This window comes from Hyla sarda, chromosome 4 (assembly GCF_029499605.1).
Source record: "Hyla sarda isolate aHylSar1 chromosome 4, aHylSar1.hap1, whole genome shotgun sequence".
NCBI classification, from domain to species: domain Eukaryota; kingdom Metazoa; phylum Chordata; class Amphibia; order Anura; family Hylidae; genus Hyla; species Hyla sarda.
The window spans coordinates 72,214,970-72,225,808 of record NC_079192.1 but is presented as its reverse complement, the minus strand read 5'-3'; the positions used below and the strand labels follow the sequence as shown (position 1 = coordinate 72,225,808).

Below are 10,839 nucleotides of genomic sequence, written 5' to 3'. Positions count from 1 at the left end.
TTTTGGAAGTACTCCGAGTATTTTTTGTTTTTTGTCGGTAAAACACCCATTTTGCATAAAACACGCCAATTTCAGAGTGAAAAAAAACACTTAGAGTGTTTTCTAAAGTGTCAGTTGTGCGACAAAAATTTGGTTGCATAAATAGTCGCACAGACGTTGCGACTCAAATTTTGGCGCAATAACCGAGAAAAAGAGTCGGTTGGACTTTAGTAAATGAGGGCCATTATGTCTGTTAGGGCACAGTTTGGTCAACAACTATGTATAGGGGTACAGACGGGTCTACGACTATATATGCAGAGCGCTTACATATGTCTGGTATCTACCTCTATATGGTCAGCATGTGAAATGATTGGCACATTTTTTGATCAATTTTTTAGGGTGGTTTCACAGTAACCAGAAGAGGGTATATTAGACTGTAGTAGAGTGCAGTGTAGTAAAATATTGTGCAACAAAAAGTGGACAAAATAAATCCCACACTTCTCCTCTTCAGTGTACTCTGTGCTTACTGCCATTGGGTTTCCTTAGCAGAAGCAGAAATTGCTCAACAATTTGGTGCACTAGGTGCCAAAATCTTTTTGCTTTTCCCCAGGAAATCTAGCAGCAGTTGAGTCATAGGGTAGGACACAGAAACTACTCCTGGCAATGCATGTTACAGAAATGGTGTAGTGTATCATGTGTGAAATGTAGTTTGTCAACTTTAAAGTTGTATAAACAAGTTTGGCTTCACTGGGGATTGAACCCAGGACCTTCTGCGTGTAAAACAGACATGATAGCCTCTACACTATGAAACCTCAACTTTAAAGTTGGTACAGGCTGCATCTGTACCAACCCCTTGTCCCCTATAGCTTCTAGGCCCCTATGCTTGTATATTTTTCTGCTCCTAAGACAAGAGGTCAGAGCAGGACCTGCTCGCTTAGCCAATCACTGGCCTCAGCAATGTCTGATCTTATCCACTGATTGGTTGAGTGAGCAGGTCTTTCTCCAACCTCAGAAAGTTTTTAGGAATACTGGGCTACTCTGGCGGAAACAAGTAGAAAACAAATGTTTTCACATGAATTGGTGTCTAAAAGTTAAACATATTTGAAAATTACTTCTAATAAAAAATCTCGATCCTTCCAGTACTTATTAGCTGCTGTATAAAACAGAGACATTTGGGAATTTCTTTCCTGTCTGACAACAGTGCTCTCTGCTTACACTATTGTTCGTATCAGGAACTGGAGAGATTACAATAATATCCCCATAGAAAACCTCTCCTGCTCTGGAAAGTTCCTGACATGGAAAGAAGTGTCAGCAGAGAGCACTTTTGTCAGACTGGAAATAATTTTCCAAATTTCTCTGTAGTATATCTGTATGCAGCAGCTGATAAGTATTAGAAGGATTAAGATTTTTAAAGGATAGGATAAACTGGATTTGAAACCTCTTGCTCTAACAACGCCATAGCTACCTCTTTATCGTCTGTACTGTATGATATTGTTTTTTTTTGGTTTGTTTTTTACTAAACTAAGACTTGAGGATGACCAATTCATAGTACAAATAAAAAAAAAGTAAAAATCTGCTTGCCTAAAGCAATTTATTCTTGATGTTTTATGTCCTGTTACTATTTTCATTTCTTGGCGTCGTGTTGATGTTGCCAGTGGTGATTTATGGTTCTGTGTGTATTCTCCACCGTGTTTCCAGATTTTCATTCATATTTGGGTTGCCACATAATATAGTTCATCTGATTCCCAGTAGAGCATGAGCTATTGCTATGCAGGCATAACTTCTGACTTTGTCAGGAATGCATAATTTAGAGATGAACAAGTAATGAAAAACATGTGGATACTAAGTACTAATAGATCAACTATCACATTAAAACCACCTGCTTACTTCTGCAAAGAAACATTCAATGAATAAAGGAAAAGTTTATAAAGTGAATGAATTTCTGTTATTTTTTTTTTTTTTACTTAAACAAAGATATCAAGATATCAAAGTTTCAAGAAGTAGCCAAATTCAACCGTCTGGTATCCCGCAGCTAAGACTTTACCTTAATCCCTTAACGACGCAGGGCGTAAATGTACTTAACGCACCAGGACGTACATTTACGTCCTATGCATAACCGTGAGCATCGGAGCGATGCTCGTGTCATGTGCGGTGGTCCCGGCTACTGATAGCAGCCAGGGACCCACCCGTAATGGAGGACATCCGCGATCGCGCGGATGTCCGCCATTAACCCCTCAGATGCGGTGATCAATACAGATCACGGCATCTGCAGCATCGCGGTACTTTGAATGGATGATTGGATCGCTCGCAGAGCTGCCGCGGCGATCCGATCATCCAGCATGGCAGCCGGAGGTCCCCTCAACTGCCTCCGCTACCTTCCTCGGGTCTACTGCTCTGGTCTGCAATCGAGCAGACCAGAGCAGAGAATGACCGATAATATTGATCAGTGCTATGTCCTATGCATAGCACTGAACAGTATTAGCAATCAAATGATTGCTATAAATAGTCCCCTATATAGATACAACATGAAAAGCTATACAGCTATGGTGTAATTTGGCGGCCAAATAGCTTGGACCGTCCCACCGCGATAAGGTGACCTCATATATAAGGTGTCTGGGATGTTTCAGATCCTTCAATGCCTGCTGAACTGATCACACAGAGGCATATTCATAGTGTAGGGTCCGTCCCATATGAGGTCGCCTTATCGCGGTGGGACGGTCCAAGCTATTTGGCCGCCAAATTTCCATTTATTACACCATAGCTGTATAGCTTTTCATGTTGTATCTATATACTCATGTTTTATCTATATTTTTGCGCTAGCAGTGTGCTGCTATATTCTTCTGTTGCTGTATATTTAGCCCAGCAGCTTGCACCTGTAAGCGAGGTCCATATAATAGTTTGGAATCAAAAGTACTGGCTGACGTATCCTTTTGTATATATATATATATATATATATATATATATATATATATATATTACTCACTAGGTCATGCAGATGCTTTACATGTCCTTTTTATGTGTGACAAATCTGTATTTTGGTTCACAATTCCCTTAGTACTGCTGCTCACTCATTCTGACATCCACTGCTCAGGAAGGGGCATGTCAGAGGTAAACACTGAGCCCACCCTCACTCACCATGCATTCACTTCCTACCAGAGTCTGCTGTGCAGTGCTGGATCTCTTCATCCAATCACTGCAGGCAGCTCTGTAACCCCCTCTTCCCTGTTTTCAGACATGAGTCTGATTGACAGAACAGGAGTGAGCACAGAGGAGTGCTAGTCCTGCCCTCACTTACTGGACTTTGTCCCAGCCTGTGCTTCAGCTGGGACAAAGATGATACTGCAGCCAGACAGGATTATCTTCTGAAGTGTATGGGGACCCCCTAATAGCCATGATTTTATAAAAAAAGGAGATAACCTTTTTTTTTTGGTAATAAAATATATTAGAAAGATTAATGTTTTGCGAAAATGTACAACATATAATGCATAATACATCAAATTGTCTAACTTTGAACCCAAAAGCTTCATGTTGCGCTTATTACAATTTCTTTTACTTTAGTTTAATGTTTTATTTTAAGATAAGAAACTGTTAATCAACAGTACAATGATAAGATACATCTGGAATAGGGCACAAATGTATTCATACAACCATAAATTTCCTAGTAACTTTTATTCTACAAATTAGAGTTTTTCTCTTTCTTATTTATATTCATCTTGCTTTTTTTCTCATTGACCTTGATTATTTTTGATTTCATGTTCACACCTTTGAAGTTGTCTTTCATCTACCTTGTTAAAACTGGAATACAAATGAATTAAATAACACATATATACACTACAAAATCAATCAGAAACCTAGAGGAATATACATTTCTTGGAAAAAAGTTATTAAAGTGACAAGTTGTAAAGTACATTGCTCAAAAAAATGTAACTCCAAGTCAATCACACTTCTGTGAAATCACGCTGTCCATTTAGGAAGAAACACTGATTGACAATCAATTTCACATGCTGTTTTGTAAATGGGACAGACAACAGGTGGAAATTATAGGCAATTATCAAGACACCCCCCAATAAAGGAGTGGTTCTGCAGGTGGTGACCACAGACCACTTCTCAGTTCCTTTGCTTCCTGGCTGATGATTGGTCTCTTTTGTATACTGGCGGTGCTTTTACTCTAGTGGTAGCATAGGAGTCTACAACCCACACAAGTGGCTCATCTGGAATGGCAAATCAATGCAAGCTGTGGCAAGAAGGTTTGCTGTGTCTGTCAGCGTAGTGTTAAGACAAAAAAAAAAACACAAGAAGAGCGCTCCATAGTGCAATTAACAGGGTAAACCAAGCATGAGCTAATGTCGTGCTCTTACCCAAAATAGTTGTGCAAACAGACAGGCAAAACACTGGTGTAGGTGTGTATAGACTACAACGTGCAGCCAATCCCTTCCACCACCTCGTGGTGTTCAATTCTACAGCAAAGACCTTCAAGCCACTAAGGGATTCTCCAGGCGCAAACAGCAGATAGCAACAGCAAGAAGTAGGCAGCAATAGATATAAATACTGATCAGTGGCAATAAAACCAAGGGGATTTATTAAGAACAACGTGTTTCGACGCCAGGACAGGCGTCTTCTTCAGGTTCATAAAAAACAATGAAACACATCCAATATATACACAGAAACATACCGTATTACAAACCACAATTAGCCTGATCACACCATGAGACCGGGTTCCAGGAGATGGGCGGAAGTGAACCACAGGTCAGACGGACAAAGAGGAAGTTGTCATCAATACAAAAAGTAAGTAATATAAAACATACAAAAAACTAATAATAATTATTAATTATAACCAAGATAGTTCATTAATATATAATCAAAAACGGCATGGCTGTGGTCCATAGGAAAAAAAAATTTCAAATTATGCGGTATGCAACAAGGAATACTAGTATTAACCATTTATGCTGTATTCCCGATGGTTTCATTTAACCCATCCGGGTCCAAGCATTTAAGCTTGTATATCCAATACGATTCTTTGTTGATTAACTTTTGAAAGCGGTTTCGAACATCTTTGGGTATCACCTCGATTATACTAAGCTTCAAAAATTCGAGATTATTCATATGTTTTAAAGTGTCGGGGACTTGATATGACCAGGACAAGTTGTACAACATCGGCATGAACCGGACGGGAGACTAAAAAAGAGGAAGAAGGTGAGTGAGATAATGTGGTTGCAATAGATTTGGGTGCTAATGTGCAATCGGAAACAAAATCTTTAGAGTTATCAGCTTTCTTACTAATTATGGTGTTATCATGTGTGGTAAATATAGACAGATCCAATAGATCAGCTTGAGATTCAATGATATTAGTTTTTGGGATGGAAGGTATACCTTTCTCTGGATGACAGATGGATTCAGCACAACTATATTTGCCAACTATATTTGCTATATTAGAATGGATCTGGCTGGTGACCGTATCAGGATGTATAAAACCTGTGGCTACAATGTTAACTGCAGCAATGGTATTTGACTTCACAGTTTCGTTTCTAGCAGGAACAATCAAGGGGCTTTTAGAGTTGGTGTTAATTTCCCCATGAACATTATTAGTCGGTGTTTTTGATGTGATTTTTTTGTATGAAGAATTAATTATAGTTCTAAGAGTTCAAATGATATTGTTTGGTGTATCCTTGAATATATGTTTTTTTTTTATTGTAGTAATGATTATTCTGCTGATTAGACCTATTATTATGAGGTTTATTCGGTATGAGTTCGCCGGTTGTACCAACTGGTTCAGAGGTGACAATGTCACCTGGAGTATCAGTTTTATATTCATCAGCGATGGAAATCTGAAGATTTTTCTTTGGCCATTTGCGTATTTGGTTAGTGGCATAATCTTCACGATGATGTGCAAATTTCGGCACCTTTTTATTTATAAGATCAGTTTCAAATTTATTTAGTCTAATCATGACATTGCTGTCCATTTTCCGAAACTCCCCAAAATTATGAAATGTATATAGTTTATCCATACAAGTTCTTGCTTGAGAAATGAGAGCCGATGCCACTGCATGTCTTTTTGTGGCTAAACGGACCATCATCTCTCTCTCGAGACAGACTCCATGAAGTCCTCCCAGTCCCTAGTGAAACAATCATCATTTTTAAATGATCACTCAAAGGGCATGTGGAGACCTCTAGGAGCAATCTTTTCATGTAGGTGCAATTTCAAAAACATAACATCAATATTGTGCTGGACCTCACTTTTACAAAGGTCCTCCAACTCCAAAAACAAATCTGTAATAACTTTAAGGTCTGTGCTAGGTACATGTTCAGACGTAACATTATCAGACACTGAATTATTCACAGAAACTTCTTTTGGACAGAACCGCATATCTGAAGGAGGCAGCTAATATTATCGCCCAATTATATCGGGGATCGGGTCGATTACTGGACACTTGTCACATTACATTGATTTATTTTTACAACCTTTAGTCGTCCAGTTACCTATTTAAAATACTCCACACAGCTAATTAGAGAACTTAAATTATTAGATACCCCTGTTAATTATTCCTTTCTTACTTTAGACGTAGCAGCACTTTATTCTAATATTGATAGCACCTTAGGAACTAAGGCTATTTTACATTACCTTAAACCCAATGAATATGTGAATTCTGATCAATGTGGTTTTTTAATTGAGGGGATTCAATTTATTTTAGAACACAACCATTATGATTTTAATAGTCAGGTTTTTAGACAGAGAAAAGGCTGTCCGATGGGGACTCGTTTCGCCCCAAGTTATGCAGATTTATTTATGGGGCGATTCGAGTCCCTATATATCGCACAGCCTGACTCTCCATTTTTTAAGTATATATATTTTTTTAAACGGTATATTGACAATTTATTTATTTGTGGACTGGTACAAAGCAGCAAGCGCTAGAATTTGTAGATTTTATTAATCATAATACATATGGATGAACTTTTACCCCGCACTTCTCAGAATTGGCTGTACAGTTTTTAGATCTAGAGATTTTTAAAGATCATGATAATAAGCTGAAGACTAAAACGTTTTTTAAAACCGTGGATGTGAACAGTTTCCTAGACTATCGAAGCTGTCACTATCCGAAATGGCTTAAAAATGTGCCCTATGGCCAGTATTTAACCTCTTCAGGACGCAGGGCGTTTGGATACGCCCTGCATTCCGAGTCCTTAAGGACGCAGGGCGTATCCATACGCCCGTGGGAATTCCGGTCCCCACCGCTAGCTGGTTGGGGACCGGAGCCGGATGCCTGCTGAAATCGTTCTGCAGGCATCCCGGCATATCGCCAAGGTGGGTCATTATGCCCCCCCCCCATGTCGGCGATGGCCACAGATCACTGGACAATTCAGTCCAGCGATCTGCGGCGATTCCGGGTCAATCGGTTCTCCAGTGACCCGGTGACCCGGAATTACTGGCTGATCGGGGTCGTCAGAGATGGCCCCGAACAGCCATAGCCTACAGGGGTGAGGTGGCACTGGTGCATCCTCACGATCGCCCTGATTCGTCGGCCGGTTTACCGGCCGACCAATCAGGGCGCCTGCTGCGGGTGTCACTCCTGCAGCCCGCTCCGCCCCTTTTCCGGAGGACGTGAGCGGGTGCGGGAAGAAGACCCCGGGAGCTGGGGACCACGATCCCCGGCGTCCCTGTTGGGATCGGGGCCCCAGGAACGACGGCCACGGCAGCGAGGGACTGACCAGCAGCGGAGCAGCAGCAGAAGGTGAGTGACAGCCTCCTGCTGTTGCTTAGCAACAGCTCCCAGCATGCAAAAGGGCATGCTGGGAGCTGTAGTTATGCAACAGCAGGAGGCAGACCACCACAACTCCCAGCATTCCCTTATGGGCATGCTGGGACTTATAGTTTTGCAAGAGCTGGAGGCACATCCCCCCCCAATGTGAATGTACAGGGTACTCACATGGGCGGAGGTTTACAGTAAGCATCTGGCTGCAAGTTTGAGCTGCGGCAAATTTTCTGCCGCAGCTCAAACTGCCAGCGAGAAACTACTGTGAACCCCCCCCCGTGCGACTGTACCCTAAAAACACTACACTACACTACCAAAAAATAAAATAAAAAGTAAAAAACACTACATATACACATACCCCTACACAGCCCCCCTCCCCTCCCCAATAAAAATGAAAAACGTCTGATACGCCACTGTTTCCAAAATGGAGCCTCCAGCTGTTGCAAAACAACTACTCCCAGTTTTTGCTGGACAGCCGTTGACTGTCCAAGCATGCTGGGAGTTTTACAACAGCTGGAGGCACCCTGTTTGGGAATCACTGGCGTAGAATACCCCTATGTCCACCCCTATGCAATCCCTAATTTAGGCCTCAAATGCGCATGGCGCTCTCACTTTGGAGCCCTGTCGTCTTTCAAGGCAACAGTTTAGGGTCACATATGGGGTATCGGCGTACTCGGGAGAAATTGTGTTACAAATTTTGGGGGGTATTTTCTGCTTTTACCCTTTTTTGTAATTTGTGGGGTATTTCTAATATGAAGACCCTTCAAATCAACTTCAAACCTGAACTGGTCCCTGAAAAAAAAAGGGTTTCAAAATTTTGTGAAAAATGTGAAAATTGCTGCTGAACTTTGAAGCCCTCTGGTGTCTTCCAAAAGTAAAAACACGTCAATTTTATGATGCAAACATAAAGTAGACATATTGAAAATGTGAATAAAAAAAAATATTTGGAATATCCATTTTCCTTACAAGCAGAGAGCTTCAAAGTTAGAAAAATGCTAAATTTTCAAATTTTTCATAAAATTTTGGGATTTTTCACCAAGAAAGGATGCAAGTTACCACAAAATTTTTACCACTATGTTAAAGTAGAATATGTCATGAAAAAACAATCTCGGAATCAGAATGATAACTAAAAGCATTCCAGAGTTATTAATGTGTAAAGTGACAGTGGTCAGAATTGCAAAAAACATCCGAGTCCTTAAGGTGAAAAAGGGCTTAGTCCTTAAGGGGTTAAGAATATGCAAAAATTGCTCTGGCGATGAGGATTTTAAAATGCAATCAGGTATATTACAAAAAAGGTTTTTAGAAAAGGGATATCCGAAACAGATTCTAACCCAAGCTCATAATAAAACCAAAAATTTTAAGCAGATAGATCTTGCACAGGAAAAAATTAAGTCTGTGGGTAATACCCCAAAAAAAGATGTAAAACATAATTTTCTTACCACTTTTAATTGTGCATTAGAGTCTGTTAGAAAGATTTTAATTAAACACTGGCCGATCGTTAAATGTGACCCTATTTTAAAAGATTTAGTACCTGCCCAACCACGGATTACTTTTAAAAAACCTATGTCTCTCCGGAACTTTCTAGCACCTAGTAAACTTAAAGATGTTACTAATAGCAACCAATATGCAAAAAAATCTGAAAGCAATAAAAAATACAATAAGAAGTGCAATTAATCACGCTGTTTATGTTGTAATATTATCCAGGACAATTGTAACACCTTCCGATCCAATACTAGTAATGAGTCGTTTTTTTATTAAAACTGATTGTGAGTGTGAAACCGATTATGCGGTTTATTTATTGGAATGCCTGTGCCAACTGCAATATGTGGGCCGCACCGTTCAGACGGTGCGGTCCCGCATGAATACCCACCGGTTCAATATTCGGAAATGGTTTCCTTTGCAAAGTGTGTCGCGACACTTTGCGTTAAAACATATGAATAATCCCGAATTTTTGAAGCTTAGTATAATCGAGGTGATACCCAAAGATGTTCGAAACCGCTTTCAAAAGATAATCAACAAAGAATCATATTGGATATACAAGCTTAAATGCTTGTACCCAGATGGGTTAAATGAAACCATCGAGAATACAGCATAAATGGTTAATACTAGTATTCCTTCCTCGCATAATTTTGAATTTTTTTCCTATGGACCACAACCATGCCGTTTTTGATTATATATTAATGAACTATCTTGGTTGTAATTAATAAGTATTATTAGTTTTTTGTATGTTTTATATTACTTACATTTTGTATTGATGACAACTTCCTCTTTGTCCGTTTGACCTGTGGTTCACTTCCGCCCATCTCCTGGAACCCGGTCTCATGGTGGGATGCAGGCCAATTGTAGTTTGTAATACGGTATGTCTCTGTATATATATTGGATGTGTTTCATTGTTTTGTATGAACCTGAAGAAGACGCCTGTCCTGGCGTCGAAACGCGTTGTTCTTAATAAATCCCCTTGGTTTTATTGCCACTGATCATTATTTATATCTATTGCTGCCTAACTCTTGCTGTTGATATCCGCTGTTTGCGCCTGGAGAATTCCTTAGTGGCTTGTAGGTCTTTGCTGGAGCGTAGTGTTAAGAGCATGGAAACGCTACCAGGTGACAGGCCAGTACATCAGGAGACATGGAGGAGGCAGTAGGAGGGCAACAACATAGCAGCAGGACCGCTAACTCTGCCTTTGTGCAAGGAGGAGCAGGAGGCGCACTGCCAGATCCCTGCAAAATGACCTCAAGCAGACCACAAATGTGCATGTGTCCACTGAAACGGACAGAAAGACTCCATGAGGGTGGTATGAGGGCCCGACATCCACAGGTGGGGGTTGTGCTTACAGCCCAATACCGTGAAGGACGTTTGGCATTTGCCAGAGAACACCAAGATTGGCAAATTTGCCACTGGTGCCCTGTGCTCTTCATAGATGAAAGCAGGTTTAAACTGAGCACCTGTGACGGACGTGACAGAGTCTGGAGACATAGTGGAGAACATTCTGCTGCCTGTAACATCCTCCAGCACGTCCGGTTTGGCAGTGGGTCAGTAATGGTGTGGGGTGGCATTTTTTTTGGGGGGGTGCACAGAGGTAGCTTGACTGCCATTAGGTACCGAGATTAGA

General features: G+C 40.6%; 1 non-coding gene across 1 annotated transcript; it reads right to left on the bottom strand.

Moving 5' to 3' along the window:
- Positions 1-718: 718 nt before the first annotated feature.
- TRNAV-UAC (transfer RNA valine (anticodon UAC)) lies at positions 719-791 on the bottom strand. Its single transcript has one exon. It is a non-coding gene; the product is annotated as a tRNA-Val (tRNA).
- Between the last annotated feature and the right edge of the window lie 10,048 nt (positions 792-10,839).